This window comes from Festucalex cinctus, chromosome 3, assembly GCF_051991245.1.
Source record: "Festucalex cinctus isolate MCC-2025b chromosome 3, RoL_Fcin_1.0, whole genome shotgun sequence".
Taxonomy (NCBI): domain Eukaryota; kingdom Metazoa; phylum Chordata; class Actinopteri; order Syngnathiformes; family Syngnathidae; genus Festucalex; species Festucalex cinctus.
This window is the reverse complement of record NC_135413.1, coordinates 21,198,475-21,212,570: the sequence shown is the minus strand read 5'-3', so window position 1 is coordinate 21,212,570 and position 14,096 is coordinate 21,198,475.

Below are 14,096 nucleotides of genomic sequence, written 5' to 3'. Positions count from 1 at the left end.
TGTATTTGCGTCATTTCTGTGTATTCCATAAATGATTTCACTTGTATAATAGTTAATTATTAATTGCCATATGTGTGGCAGTGGCAGGACATTAATTTTAAATTACTAATTTTGCAATGTTATGTAAAGTACTACCTTAGCAGTTAATAAAGATTTTATCATGGCCAAAGTGTGAAACAAAGTTATTTCAAATACAGTTAATTTCAATGTTTGTTTGTTTGACTGATGGCTTTTTGTTGCACTTTGCTCTTCAGCGGCGGCAATTTTATTACAACAGGCAGTTTTAGAAATTTCAATTCCTTGCTGACTCAAGTTAGAAATCTGTAGTGAAGCGACAGATGGTAGATGACTTCTCACTGTCACCATAATCAAGAACAGTCAGCAGAGTTAATGTCAACAAAATTAACCATGCATGATGAAAACACCTAATTCGATGGAGGGATCCTTCATTACTTCAGACAAACTCACGTTGTATGTCATTGAGAATGTGATGTTTGCTTTTCAGTAAAGAATAAATGTATTTATGTGTCCTGCTCATGAATTTCCAAACCTCTCAAATCCACTAAATGACACGTCTGTCATTTCAGAATTATTACTCCAAAAGGAAGAAAAAGTTACTGCGTGTTATTTTCAAGGCGAGTGCTTGGAAACATACATATAAAATGTCAAATCATAATTCAGAAAGGGATTTTGGGAGCCAGGCAGGGGTGCTCGTTGTTTTGTCCTCTTCAGATAAAAACCTGTCTTGGTTGATCCTGCATGTGTGAATAATGCATTAGAGAATGATAACCCCTCCCTGGCTTAGAGATGGACAGAAATAACATTGACGTCAGGTTCAGGCCTCGTGGTACCAGTGGGCATGAAGCGAGTCGAGAGAGCGGGGCTCAGCCTGCACTTCTTCTCAATCCCGCTGTGGAGGGGGGTGCATGTGGGTTGGCGTCTGTGTAATGCGGCGCTCTCGTTTGTCTTTTCATAGTGACGTGGCTGGTGTGTGCGTACCGGGAGAGAGGAGAGGAGATGCCAGCCGTCAAAATGATGGGAAGGGGATTTTGCCACGTCCTCATGCATGTCACAATATTACTCATATTGCCATTTAATTTATAATGACGACCTTAATCTCTCAGATTATACGCAATAGCCACCCATGTGGTAATCCTCTGCTGCCAGTCTGATTTATGCTTTATATTGTATGATTAATATGATGGTAAATATTTTGATATAACACATCAATAACTAAAGAAACACGTGTGGGCTCATTTACCAATTGTTCCACGCCTCACACATCTCATTTTACATTCCACCTGGGGAAACCCGGAAGGTAGTGCGAAACAATTTGACAAGACCTTGTAGTGTAGATAAAGCTGCGCCAGCCTAATTTTTTAAATATGCCTCTCATAAAGAAAAGGGGAGAAAATACTGACATCATCTTCACTTAAAGAAAATCCTATTTGGATCAAACCATTTTGCTGGTGTGAGCTCATAAAATCTCTTGAGAGAGAAAATGCTGACATGAACGCTTGCTGTATATTTAGCAGGAGGAGGAGATGCATACAAAATTGGAGTGCATATTAACTAAGTTTGTTTTGATCTGCTTTGCTACCAAGGATAAATCATTTACAGTAGAATGGAAACACAGTCGGAGACCACATAGAGCGTTTTCTTTGTACTGTGGACGCCCTCAACCAATGGGAGGGGGAATGAAGAATTAGTGTGTGAGTTAGAATGGTGGAGGAGAGATGAAAGAACATCTGACCGCGGTCGCCGAGATCTCCTCCTCTTGTGTTTGATCCTGTCCTCTGGTCGGCATGCTGCCCGGAAACGGAGCAGACTACCAGGACCTTGGTCAGAGCACTGGGATTGAAGAGAGGTCGGTTTTGGCTTTCATGGACTACAAACCCCTTCAACAGAGAAATACACAATCAGTCAGATATATATACACGTATATTAAATAAAAAATGCTGCTTATGTTGAGGGTCAAAAGCCAAGTGACAATGTCATCTTGTTTTTTGTTTCCTGCTCAACCATCTTCATGTAATTAATTTGACATTTTTAGCATATTGTGAATGCGTATACTGCATGGCTAAGCAACCAAAAATAAAAACATATACCCTCGACTGTTAAATACTGCATGATTTGAACTCTACTCAAACACTCATGTATTTACACATACATATTTACAACCAATAGAAAAATAATAGCATACAATATAACCTACTGGAATTAAACAAATCTGTGAAAAAGCCCTGATATCAATAGGGATGTAACGATACCGGCAATATCGTGATATTGTGATATTAAAACTGCCACCATTTTATCGTCGTCGTCATGTCACGAAATTAAAAGCAGCACATCTGTTTCAAAAAAAAAAAAAAGGTCAGGTTGATTTCCATTTGTGCAGTTGTAGCACCCTCTGGTGGCTAGTTTCTTAGTGCAGTGTCAATTTCACAAGGCATGTTTTGGCCCTTCTATTAAAATCCACGCTAATAGTCAAATGAAGGGGCATGTAATATGATTGTGAACCGATATGTGAAGGAACTTGTGTGCTTGCATTAACCTCAATATTAAATGTTATTAGAGATTTTAGTTTTTTTTATATGCATTGCTGTAATGTACCAAAGTATAATAATGTGTGTTCGCATGAGCTCATTTTTCGTACATTGTGACCTTTTTTTGTATCACCAACTTCCCCACAATATCGTGATAATTATTGTAACGTGACCTTCATATCGTACAGTGATGTTTGGATATCGTTACATCCCTAGATATCAATAAAGCGACGCTACTTATTTAGACATTTTCAGCAGTAAAAAAAAAAAGTTGATATTTTGTCTATAATTATTTTGATAACTTCATTATTTTTCATGTACAATTAATACATGTAAAAATACATTTTCCCACTTACTGTCAACTGAAGTTGACATCCCCAGTGCTGATGTAACGATCGCGGCTCACCTGTTTTCTGGGTTTGGCCAGCGAACTGAGCCATGATTGGTTGTTACCTGTTTCCTGAGCATGGGTGATGTCATCTTCAGTTGACAGCAAGTGAGAAAATATAATGAAGTTATCACATTAAATATACACAAAGTTTTATCTTAGCTTACTGTTGAAAAGGGCTCAATGAGTCACATATCCCTTTAAAGGTATTAATTGTGCATGAAAAACAAGCTTACATATTGCTAAACAATGCTTAACTAGTAATTTGAATGCTCAAATTAAAACAACACTGTTTAAAACCAAACTAATATAGTGAAAGCAAGACCTGTGATTGCCTAACATTATAGACTTACTTCAAAAAATAAATAACGACACCCACATTGTACGTTTTTAAGAGTTTGTCTCTCTGACATCCTAAATACTTGCCAGTCACGCACCAGCAATGGGAATGCTCGGTTTATTATAGTGCAGCTGAAGTGCTAATTTACTTTTTTAATGACCGGCTCAAAAACATTACTTTTTGATTAGGCTTATCAGGCACACTGCGACTAATCACACATGGACATCAACTACAGGATAATCTCAGGCACTATCGAGGAATGGATGAGAACATCATTAACTTATATTAAGTTTGTATGAATGTTAAAAGTGTAACAATGAATTAAACAGGAATAAAATGCTAGAAGCTATTTTAGTGATCATCAAGCAGGACACAATTTCCTTGGCCAATGACGTTTTTTTTTTTTTATTGGTTTTTTTTTTACGTTTAACCATCTTACAGATTACAAACTGTTTTAAACAGTAAATGATTAACCGTTTATAGGTTACTGTAGAGGCGAATTGTTCGTTGTTTCATTTGGTTCCTTCACCTCTTCGATTAATGGCTGACAGACTTGTCTTTACGCGTGACAACAGGACGGTAAAAAGACCGTGTTGCTGCAGCCATCTTTTATTTCCTTCTTCAACAATGTACAGAATCATCATCACGCTTCTTCTTCGTATACAATAACAACAATGAACTTGCGTCCCCTATCGCAACATTCTATAAGTAATTCAATACAAAAAATATACACAAAAAATTTCACTTGTTTTTCGTCAAAAATCAACTGAGAAAATATTCAAATATTTTAATCAAATGTATTGCCAAAAATATAAATATCTAAACTCAAATGGCATTCAGTTTAAATCAACTGAAATGGCGCTTACAGATACCTTTTCTGTGCAGTACAGGGCACACACTGTACAGCAGCTAAATCAATTAAAATCCCATTAAAGTCTGCTGCATTATTGAGGTCATTACCAAGAGAGAGATGCCGACTGATGGTGGTGGATCAAACCAGCTCAAATTAATTCATTTATTCATTAACATGCAGCTGTCGTGCATGGGTGGGCAGAGCAATTTAATGAAAATAGAAAGTGCATTAGCAGTATCTTGCCTAAATATTCACAAATGACATGAGATGGGCGAAAACAAAAATATCAGACATTAATAATTGATGGCATGATTTGAAGCTTGTCTATATATGGACCACTAATACATATTTAGGGTCCTTGTTTTTGTGCTCAGTGCAATCATTGTCTTAATGTGCACATTGTTTCTTTCTTTTGGTATTTTTCTCGAATTTTCACAAATAAAATTGGGCGGAAGGGGGAGTTTGGGATGGAACACAGCCAATTCTCGGCCTATTGAAGGGGCTCCCCTCATTGCCATTAAAATTAGGGCAGAGAAAGTGCACACGTGTGTGAGTAGAAGCAAAATTGACTCGCTGGGGTCCGAGAAATGTGATTGGCGCACACAGGGTGTGTTTATACAGGTAAACTCCCTTTGGCTGAGCATGTGATCCGAGCAATTGGTCACCTCCCAACCCTGAACATGCATCTATATGTGATTTGTATTAGTTTATTCTCTAGCCAGTGAATATTAACGTTGGATCTTTATCCCCTCTTTGATGGTAAAAGTTATTTTGTCAGATCTAAAATGTACACCGAGATGTGCTGGAATGCAGAATAAGGAATGAAGGTTTTAGTTTGCATATTCATTTATGGAAAACCGATACACCAATAACAAATTACTAACATGCTGTATGCGCCTACCATCTTTCAGATGTTTCCCATTCTGATCTTCTTTTACTACATTGTGCAGCAATTTGTGCTGCTTTAAATGAAATCTGATTTAGTACAATAATGTGATTTGTTGTACAGCATTCTCCTCAGCCGCATGACTTTAAAAAAAAAAATAAAAATTTATTGCTGCGATCTGACTGAACTGGTACCGTTCCTTCACTTTGAGATGGATGGGACACACTGAAAGGCAGCTCGAGCATGACTGGAGGTCATCCAGGTTAGAGGCCAGGCCAGATTAACGGGAGGGATAGATGAAGAAGAAAAGGTGAGCAGATGGGACGTGACAAGAGCAGCGTCGTCTCAGATCCGAAATGAAAATATATATGATAGAATACTTTTCCATGCTAGAAGAGACCACTTGCCAAACTGTTGCGGGGTGAAATATTATCTTCTTCCTTGGGGGCGTCACAAAACATAATTGAGAAGCACTGGTGTGTTTACAAAAAGTACATCAATATGCATGGTCCCTTTGTTAATAAATAATAAATAAATAAATCAATAAAAAACAAAGCTTGTGCAGTGTTCTTCGTCGACCTTGTTGCCCCACTGAAGCCTAAAACACACACATTCATGCCTCATTTACTGGATGCGGAAAATAGAAGTGCCGGCGGTTGATACGCCATCAAATGAAGAAGGCACACTGCAGTTGTGGACCTCTTGCATGTGATTAGTGGGACACATGAAAGGAGGAAGCATCCAGGCAGAAAAGAAAACATTGGGTCAGTGTGGATGACGGAGCAACAGCAGGAGAAACAAACAGTGTGTGGCGTGTGAGCAAGGGGGGGGCTCTTCAGGGATGAAGATGAAAGCGTACAAGAAGGGAAAAAGATGGAGCTAAAGAGAAGTGGTTGATGTATGTTGAATTCCAGAAATAAGAGGCTTCCCTATAGATTATTTATTCAAATTAGATGCAGTTGCAATTCATAGCAACTGTGAAGTCTCCTTTTTGTCACTTATCCAACATACTCTTCAATGACACCATCAGGGGGTAAGGTTGCTATGACGATATCCTTCCAGAACAGTAATTACAATTAACATCCTGTTTAAATGACCATTTCTTTCCACCTCCCGCCCCCCCAATGTCTCTTGGGTAATTAGACCCTTCTGCACAGCTAAGTCAAAGACCTTGGCCTCTTTTTTTTCTTTCTTTTTTTTTAAACAAATAATGATCCTGTCGGGAAACAACAGAGGCATAAAAATTGCCACAGTTTGTTTTCTGTTTCAATATTCTTGTCAGCACTGAAAATCAAAATGCAACAATTTCTTCAATCAAGTACAGTAGATGATTGGAATACTTAATGATGTTGAGACCTTCCTATGGTGGCACAATGGAAAATGTGGCTAACATAAGGAATATATGTTTAAATCCCAGTTCTGGCATTCTTGTGTGAAGATTTGACGATACAGTAGGCTGTCGATGAAGAAGAGACAAGCTGCAAGTAATGTTTATATCATGCACTGCAACATAAAGATCCAAAAAGACAAATTAAAATTTCTCTAGTCATATCTCTATTTGCTGATTTTTTAATTAAAAAAAATGGTGGCATCTGATAACATACATTTAAAACTATACTTTTCTAATTAATCGCCTAAAGCACATAAAGGCAATACTTCATACAATATCACAATAATTTTTTGCAGAAGCAGGCTGAATTGTGAATGAGTTTTCCATTCCTTTGCTGCATGCGGCATCATCAATATGTGAACAAGATAACCCTCCAAGAGCACTTTGCATATCTTAAAGGTAGAGAAGTGGTATAGAAATGTAGTCCATTTACCATGAAAAAACCCAGAAGGGCAGACACGTATGTATTGATCATGTTTATAACGTATATATATATATATATATATATTAGGGGTGTGAATTGCCTAGTACCTGACGATTCGATTCGTATCACGATTCACAGGTCACGATTCGATTCGATACCGATTAATCCCGATACGAATTTATAAGTCGATTGTTGCGATTTTTTTCCATTCAAATTTAGAAAATACTAATCAGTAAGCTTGTAGAGTGTAAGATTTATATGAAAATGTATTATTTATTTATCTGAAATTTCAGTCTTATAGAGGTTGTAATTTGTTTCATGTTTGAACAGCATTGAAATAAAATATTAAGGCTTAATGTTCCGTTCATATAACATTCTTCCATGCTTAAGGTGTGAATCCTAAAAAAAATAAAAATAAAAAATAAAAAATTTAGCCGATTATTGAATCGATTCGAGAATCGCGCGATGTAGTATCGCGATATATCGCCGAATCGATTTTTTTAACACCCCTAATATATATATATATATATATATATATATATATATATATATATATATATATATATATATATATATATATATATATATATATATATATATATATATATATACATGGCAAAATGGCCACCACCGGAGAACGATATAGATATATAGATGAATTTGGCTGCTTTATTCATATTCCGTAAACACAAAACTCAATCAATCAATCAATCAATCAATCAATCAATCAATCAGTTTATTTACAGTGCAAAATAACAATGGAACATTTTCCCAATACACTTTATAATGCAAATCATGCACAATTAAAACACTTCACAATAAAATCAGCGTAAAAAAACAAACAAACAAAAAAACCTTCAAATAAACACAAAAGAACAATAAACAGTCACAGAGTAAATTGTGCCAAAGTACTTCGTAAAAAGCTATGTTTTAAGACGGTATTTAGAAATTGCAATGGATGTAACTTCTTTGACATCTAGTGGTTTACTATTCCATAAATAAAGAGCATGGTAGGGGAAAGCTCGACAACCAACAGCCTTTTTTATTGAGGATGACAAGACAATGTGAATTTGAAGAGCGAAGGGGCATGATAGAATGTATGGCGTGAGTAGTTCCGACAGACATGATGGAGCCAGACCAATTAACTAATACCTTAAAGGTAAGGGAGCAACCTTAAAATCAGCTCCAGCCCGAATAGGCAACCAATGCAGTGATACAATAAAAGTTCTGGGCTTGACTTCCCCCTTTAACTTTTCCGACAAGTTATGATCATCCTTTTTTGATTGCCCTTTGGAATAAAGTGTTACAAATTGCCAGAAAAAGTCATGTCCAGTTAATCATTTGATGCCCTCTGAAATGAGGTACACTAAATAAGGTCTTTTGCATGTGAGTTTCATGGGAGACGACATACAGTCGTAAGATGGACTCCACGACTGACGCATTTTGTGGCATCTCGTTTAAGGAACTGTAATAGTGAAGACTGCGAGCACTACTTAAGCAGGCACCTTACACCGGCACTTCCAAATTATCATAACTTCGAATCCAGAAATCAAGTTCCTCCCTCTCTTTGTAAAACTCAATATTTTGACTGCTGGTACTGACATCAGGCCTATGTAAATTCATAGATGCTGCAAGCTTTTTGGCTTTGAACAGAAAGGAACATAGAGAAAACACTCCAAGTAGAGGATTTATACTCCTTGAGAGCTGTAGTAATTTGTTTTGGCATACTGTACATCCCTGCATTCTGACTTTGATCATCCACTGCTGCCACTACATCTTGCCATGGCAAACCCAATTTACTCTGCATATTCCTCCCAACCTTTCTTCTTGTTGTCTCTCCACTGCTTCTGCAGCATGTGGAAGAAGGGAAACGAGCTGTTCTGGCCTCTTTGATGTGCTCTTAAGAAAAGGACAATCATGCCTTTCATAATAGTGTCTTATCACAGCCCAGGAATGATCGGGCGAGACATTTGGAAAATGTGAAACAGTACGAGGACGCCAGAATCCCCACCAGCAGCCTGGCATGTTGCATGCTACTCAATCACGACGATACGTGATCGTGACTGACATGCAGAATATTCCATCCATCCATCCATCCATCCATCCATCCATCCATCCATCCATCCATCCATCCATCCATCCATCCATTTTCTGAACCACAGGGGTGATGGAGCCTATCTCAGTTGGCTCTGGGCAGTAGGCGGGGTACATCTGGACTGGTTGCCAGCCAATCGCAGGGCACACAGAGACAAACAACCATCCACACTCACAAGCACACCTAGGGACAATTCATAGCACCCAATTAACCTGCCATGCATGTCTTTGGAATGTGGGAGGAGACCGGAGTACCCGGAGAAGACCCACGCAGGCACGGGGAGAACATGCAAACTCCACCCAGGAAGGCCGGAGCCTGGACTCGAACCGGAGTCATATTCTATTTGTTCAAAAGGTCAACTCAGGTTTGGGTTTTGGCTTTACCACAATATCAATCTAAAGGACTTATTTTTCACTCTTGAGGTTGGAAATCACCAGCTTATGATGTGTTTTGTCGGTCTTTCCAGAGGAATTCGATGGGTCAGGGCTCTCAAACTCTTAATTACACATCAAATTTATGGCATTCATATTATGGACCTCACTTTGGACACTGGGACTTTCTGAAAACTATAAGAACAATATTGAAAGCATATAAATGTCTAAAATATTTTCATAAGAGTTCAGATAAATTCTTGGATATTTATAACTACTACATACTAGTGTTGTTCCGATACCGTTTTTTGGCTCCCGATACCGATACCGATACCCAGCTTTGCAGTATCGGCCAATACCGATACCATACCGATACTTGTTTTTTTTTTTTGTTTTTTTTTCCTCAACATGAAAAAGCTGTCCTGCCATTGATTCAGAGCATTCAAGGGCCAATAGGATATTTAAGATCGGCATGTAGTGAACATGTCACATACCAGTCGTGGTATGTCGTGCACCAGCAAGACGCAAGATGCTGCATCCAAAATCCTATATTAGCGTTGGAATTAATGGTATCGGCATGTTACTTGTGAGTAGTCACCGATACCGATACCACTGTTTTAATGCAGTATCGGTACCTCTGCCGATACCAGTAGCGGTATCGGAACAACACTACTACATACATAGACTGTGCATATTTGATTACATTCCAACAGCTTTTAAAGACTTAGGGAAAGTTGTCACTCTCCACGACAATCTAACAGTTATTATCTTTAGTGGCTTGATATCAGCGCAGCTGGCTTTGAATGTGAATGTGATTGAACCCCTGAGGCCAGCGATTCTCTTCGGCTCACAATATAGTAAAAAATATGACTGCAATAAATAAACAGTGGCTTGCCCGTCACCACATGCAATGTGCTCTGCGGGACAGCAAAGGTGTGCACCATGGTGGGCGTACGCAACCTGAGAGCAAAATGAAGAAATGTATCGGAGAGCTGTAACCTTTCCATCCACTTGTATGCATCCAATGATTTTGACATCTTGCAAGTTTTACGGTTTAAAATTCTCCTTGGCACTGAAAAAACATCAGTCCATCATTCAATGATCATCTTTCAGACAAAGCAGTGATAAAAGGACAGACATCTAATGGTCAACAAGTCTGCATACAGTCAAGCGAGCTGCTGGTACCTCAAGGTCATCAATTAATTTTACCAGCCAGAAAGACCAATTAGGTGCAAATTTAATACAGAGCTTACTGTGTGTTAGGACTTGCAGCAGAATCTGAACCTCAGTTATCCCTGTTTATATCATTCAAACTACAAAGTTTGAGTTTTTCCCCTTCATTTTGGTCCACCGGCGCATCTCCAAAGAGGCCTTATGTCAATTGGCGAGAGCAGTGGACAGTGTCAGGACAACTCATGGCTGCTTCACCATGACAATGTGCCTGCTCACAATACCCCGAGCATCTGACAGGTCCTAACCTAGTTATGACACCAATCTTATACTGTACTGGGTGTTTTTTTTGTTTTTGTTTTTTTGTTTGTTTGTTTTCTTTTGTGCAAGCTTGTAGGATATTCTGAATGTCAAATGCTAATCAGACCCACCTTGACCATCAAATTCATTTTCCTCCCAATTAGGGAGACCATAATTAGTTTTGGATTAGTAATTAAGTTCCATCTATGCCCACTAGAGGTCAGTGGCCTGTTGAGTTTTAATGTGCATGGTGAATAGAAAGTCATGGCTACGCTGAACTGAAAGATGGTTGTCCTTCTTAGAGAAGCACAGATTAACAAGTTTACATGCAAAGAAGTATCCAATTGACCATATTTACTTATATTTAATTATATCCATATTTAATTGACATAGTTACTAAACCTCGAGTGACTAAACTAAAACGAATACCTTTTTACCAATTTTGCTATAACTACCTGAGCATCACTACATGTGGTGAGACAAAGCACATCTACAGCTCTAAATCGGAGCTGAGCTCACAGCAGCATTCATGTGAAAATCTTGTGCAAGCCCATCTTAGAGATGGGAGACGAGGGGAGCTCCTCGGGCACTGCCGGCCACCGCTGAATAGACTCTTCTGGCTCACAAAGGGGGACTTTGTCTGCTAAGGTGCTTAGAAAGCCACTCAGATCGTTGATATGCAAGACGACGGGGCAACGTGCAGCTTGCCTGTTTTACAGTTAATTAAGCCGCACACTCTTTAGGCAGGATGCCCCCCCCTGCATGCCTGAACTTTGGCACCATCATTTCTACTCAACACTTAAATCTTTCATAAGGCGTAATCGGGGGTTCCAAATAGGCACAGGTTGGTGGTCGGATGGCCACTTCTATAAGGTCAAAAAGGACGACATATTTTAAAAAAAATGAATAACTGCTCCCTCACTATAACGCGGTTCACTTTTCACGGCCTCACTTTTTTGCTGATATTTTTATTTATTTATTTATTTTTTGTGCAGTTCTGCAAGCATTTTTTTTTTTGTTACAGTAATGTACCTATTTTATAAAAATTATGAAGGTTTGCTCGTTGAGAATGGTTAAATGAGAGAAATGTAAGAAAATGTACATGCCTCATTGAGAAAAGTGTATAAACTGTGTGGTGAGGGGTTTTAGAGTCTTAAAATATCTAGAATAAATGTAAAACATAAAGTTATAACGACTTTGCAGATTTCATTTTTTGCGGGTATTTATTGGAACACCAGCGGAAAACGAGGGTGCACTGTACATCAGACCCGCGGTGTATTTTCATCAACAATACATTTTTGCATGGTTTATAGATCATATTTGTGTAAGTAAATGGTAAAAATATCAATAAAAAGTCAAACTTCTTTTGACAATTTATTTCGTTTACACCATGTTTTTAAACCACTAAGCAGTGACATACTTCTGTAAAAGTGCAATGTGCCACAAAACATAACTTACTTTGAAAAGCAAATAACAAGGAAAAAAATGTCTTCAATGATGACGCACCTGCTGCTCGCCTCTTGCTTTTATGCTTCTCTGTCCCCTCGCGATGTCCTATGAACTGCTTTGTCCTGACTGCTCACGTCCACTTCACACCGGCAAAGCATGCAGAAACCGTGAAACGAGTCTCAACTGCTTTTGTCCAGGAAATTGTGCTCTTTTGTCCTTTCAATATTAAAAGATGTCCAGCGTTTTGGCATTTTTGCTAGCGCTGCCTTTTTGCTGCTGTCGAAGACGTCGACGATATCACGTAGTCCTTTATTTACGTTTATTGAACCAATAATATACAAGATTTTTAATTGAAGCTACTCTTGGCAAATCACAGACCACCTGTGACAAACGTGGTTTGTGGGGTTGATGTTGGTCTACATAAACTCAACCGCGGCTCATTTTCTTTAAAAAGGAGGGAAAACCCGCATCCTGCTTAGGGTTGCGCAGGACACAGGACACTTCACTGAAAATTGGGACCGTTCTGCCTAAATCAGGACGCCTGGCCACCCTCAGGACATGAATTATAACTATACATTCAGCCCAATCTTTTGTATCTGAACTGCAGGAGGTGTACACTCATTACCCAAATTCCCTCATCTGAAAGGAATGTCTTCTTTTCTTTTTTGCACTCTTGATTTGTTCTCCTTCCTTCCTTCTCTTGACCTAAGCCTTCCCTAGTGTGAACACAAATGAGTACAGCTCCCATGTTTAATGTTTCTTCCACACAATATACGCGAAATGGCAAGGAGAACAGGTTCAATCAAACTGGGGACAGACTCCCCGGTGGCTTGCCAGGACTCTAATTATGGATTCATCTCAGACAGACCAAATCGATAATGGTCGTCCTGAATCTGTGCGATACACAGAGTGCTCAAGTTTGTCCTTCCATTTGTATTGGAAAGTGGCGGCACCTTGCTCGACGTCACATGTGGGGCAAGAGGAGAGAATGTCAACCTTTAAGCCCTTTGCCACAAATAACTGTCCACTGCTACACACTGGCGACTGTGTTCTCTATTTTAATGCAACCTTGGTGCTCCTGGTGAGTGCTGGTTATGAAGCAGGATGGTGGCGAGAGAAGTCCGCGCCATTAAACCAGTGGGGGCTTTCTATCACACTCAGCAGCCTCCCTTTGCTGTTCTCTGGAGTTGGAAGACGGTAACAGTAGCTCTCTGGCTAATGTACTGTTGGGTATTCGTGGGACAGAGGGGGGGTGGTGGATGTTAGACCACAATACATCAACCCGCCCTCTTTACTGAGGCTCACTTTTCCAACAAGCACTTTTTCTTTGTTTGACTGACATTGGATGAATATATTTTTTTCATTAGTCATTATTTACTTGGTATCATGACAACATTCCGCCGCACGGACAGATGGAAGAGTTTCTTTCTCAGTGAGAGACTCAGAAAATGTAGAGCCGAGGCGACAAGACGTTACCAGTCTGTCACAGTCGCAGTGTTCTCTGCATTCGCACAGCGAGGGGGCTACACAGTACACACCACTGCGGTGTGTGTGGTGCCAAAGCCGCTGCCAATACAACCCTGTCATTATTCGTCCCCTTTTCTTCTGTTTGTTCTGGACTCTCTGTCATAGCTTTTTTTTTCTTCTAGTTTTATACAACAAATAGAGTACTAGAATTTACATAGTGAATCAAGGCCCGTTTTTCTTATAGCATTGCCATTAGAGATGGCCTTGCTGACAGCACAACTGAATATATAGAAAAATAAGTACCTAGTCACAACATTAGGCACGTCTGCCGGATCCATGGGGTAACACAAAGAAGCATTTTTCACATGCCGTTCCTATGTTGCTAAATCAATAAAACAAAATACCAACATTACATAA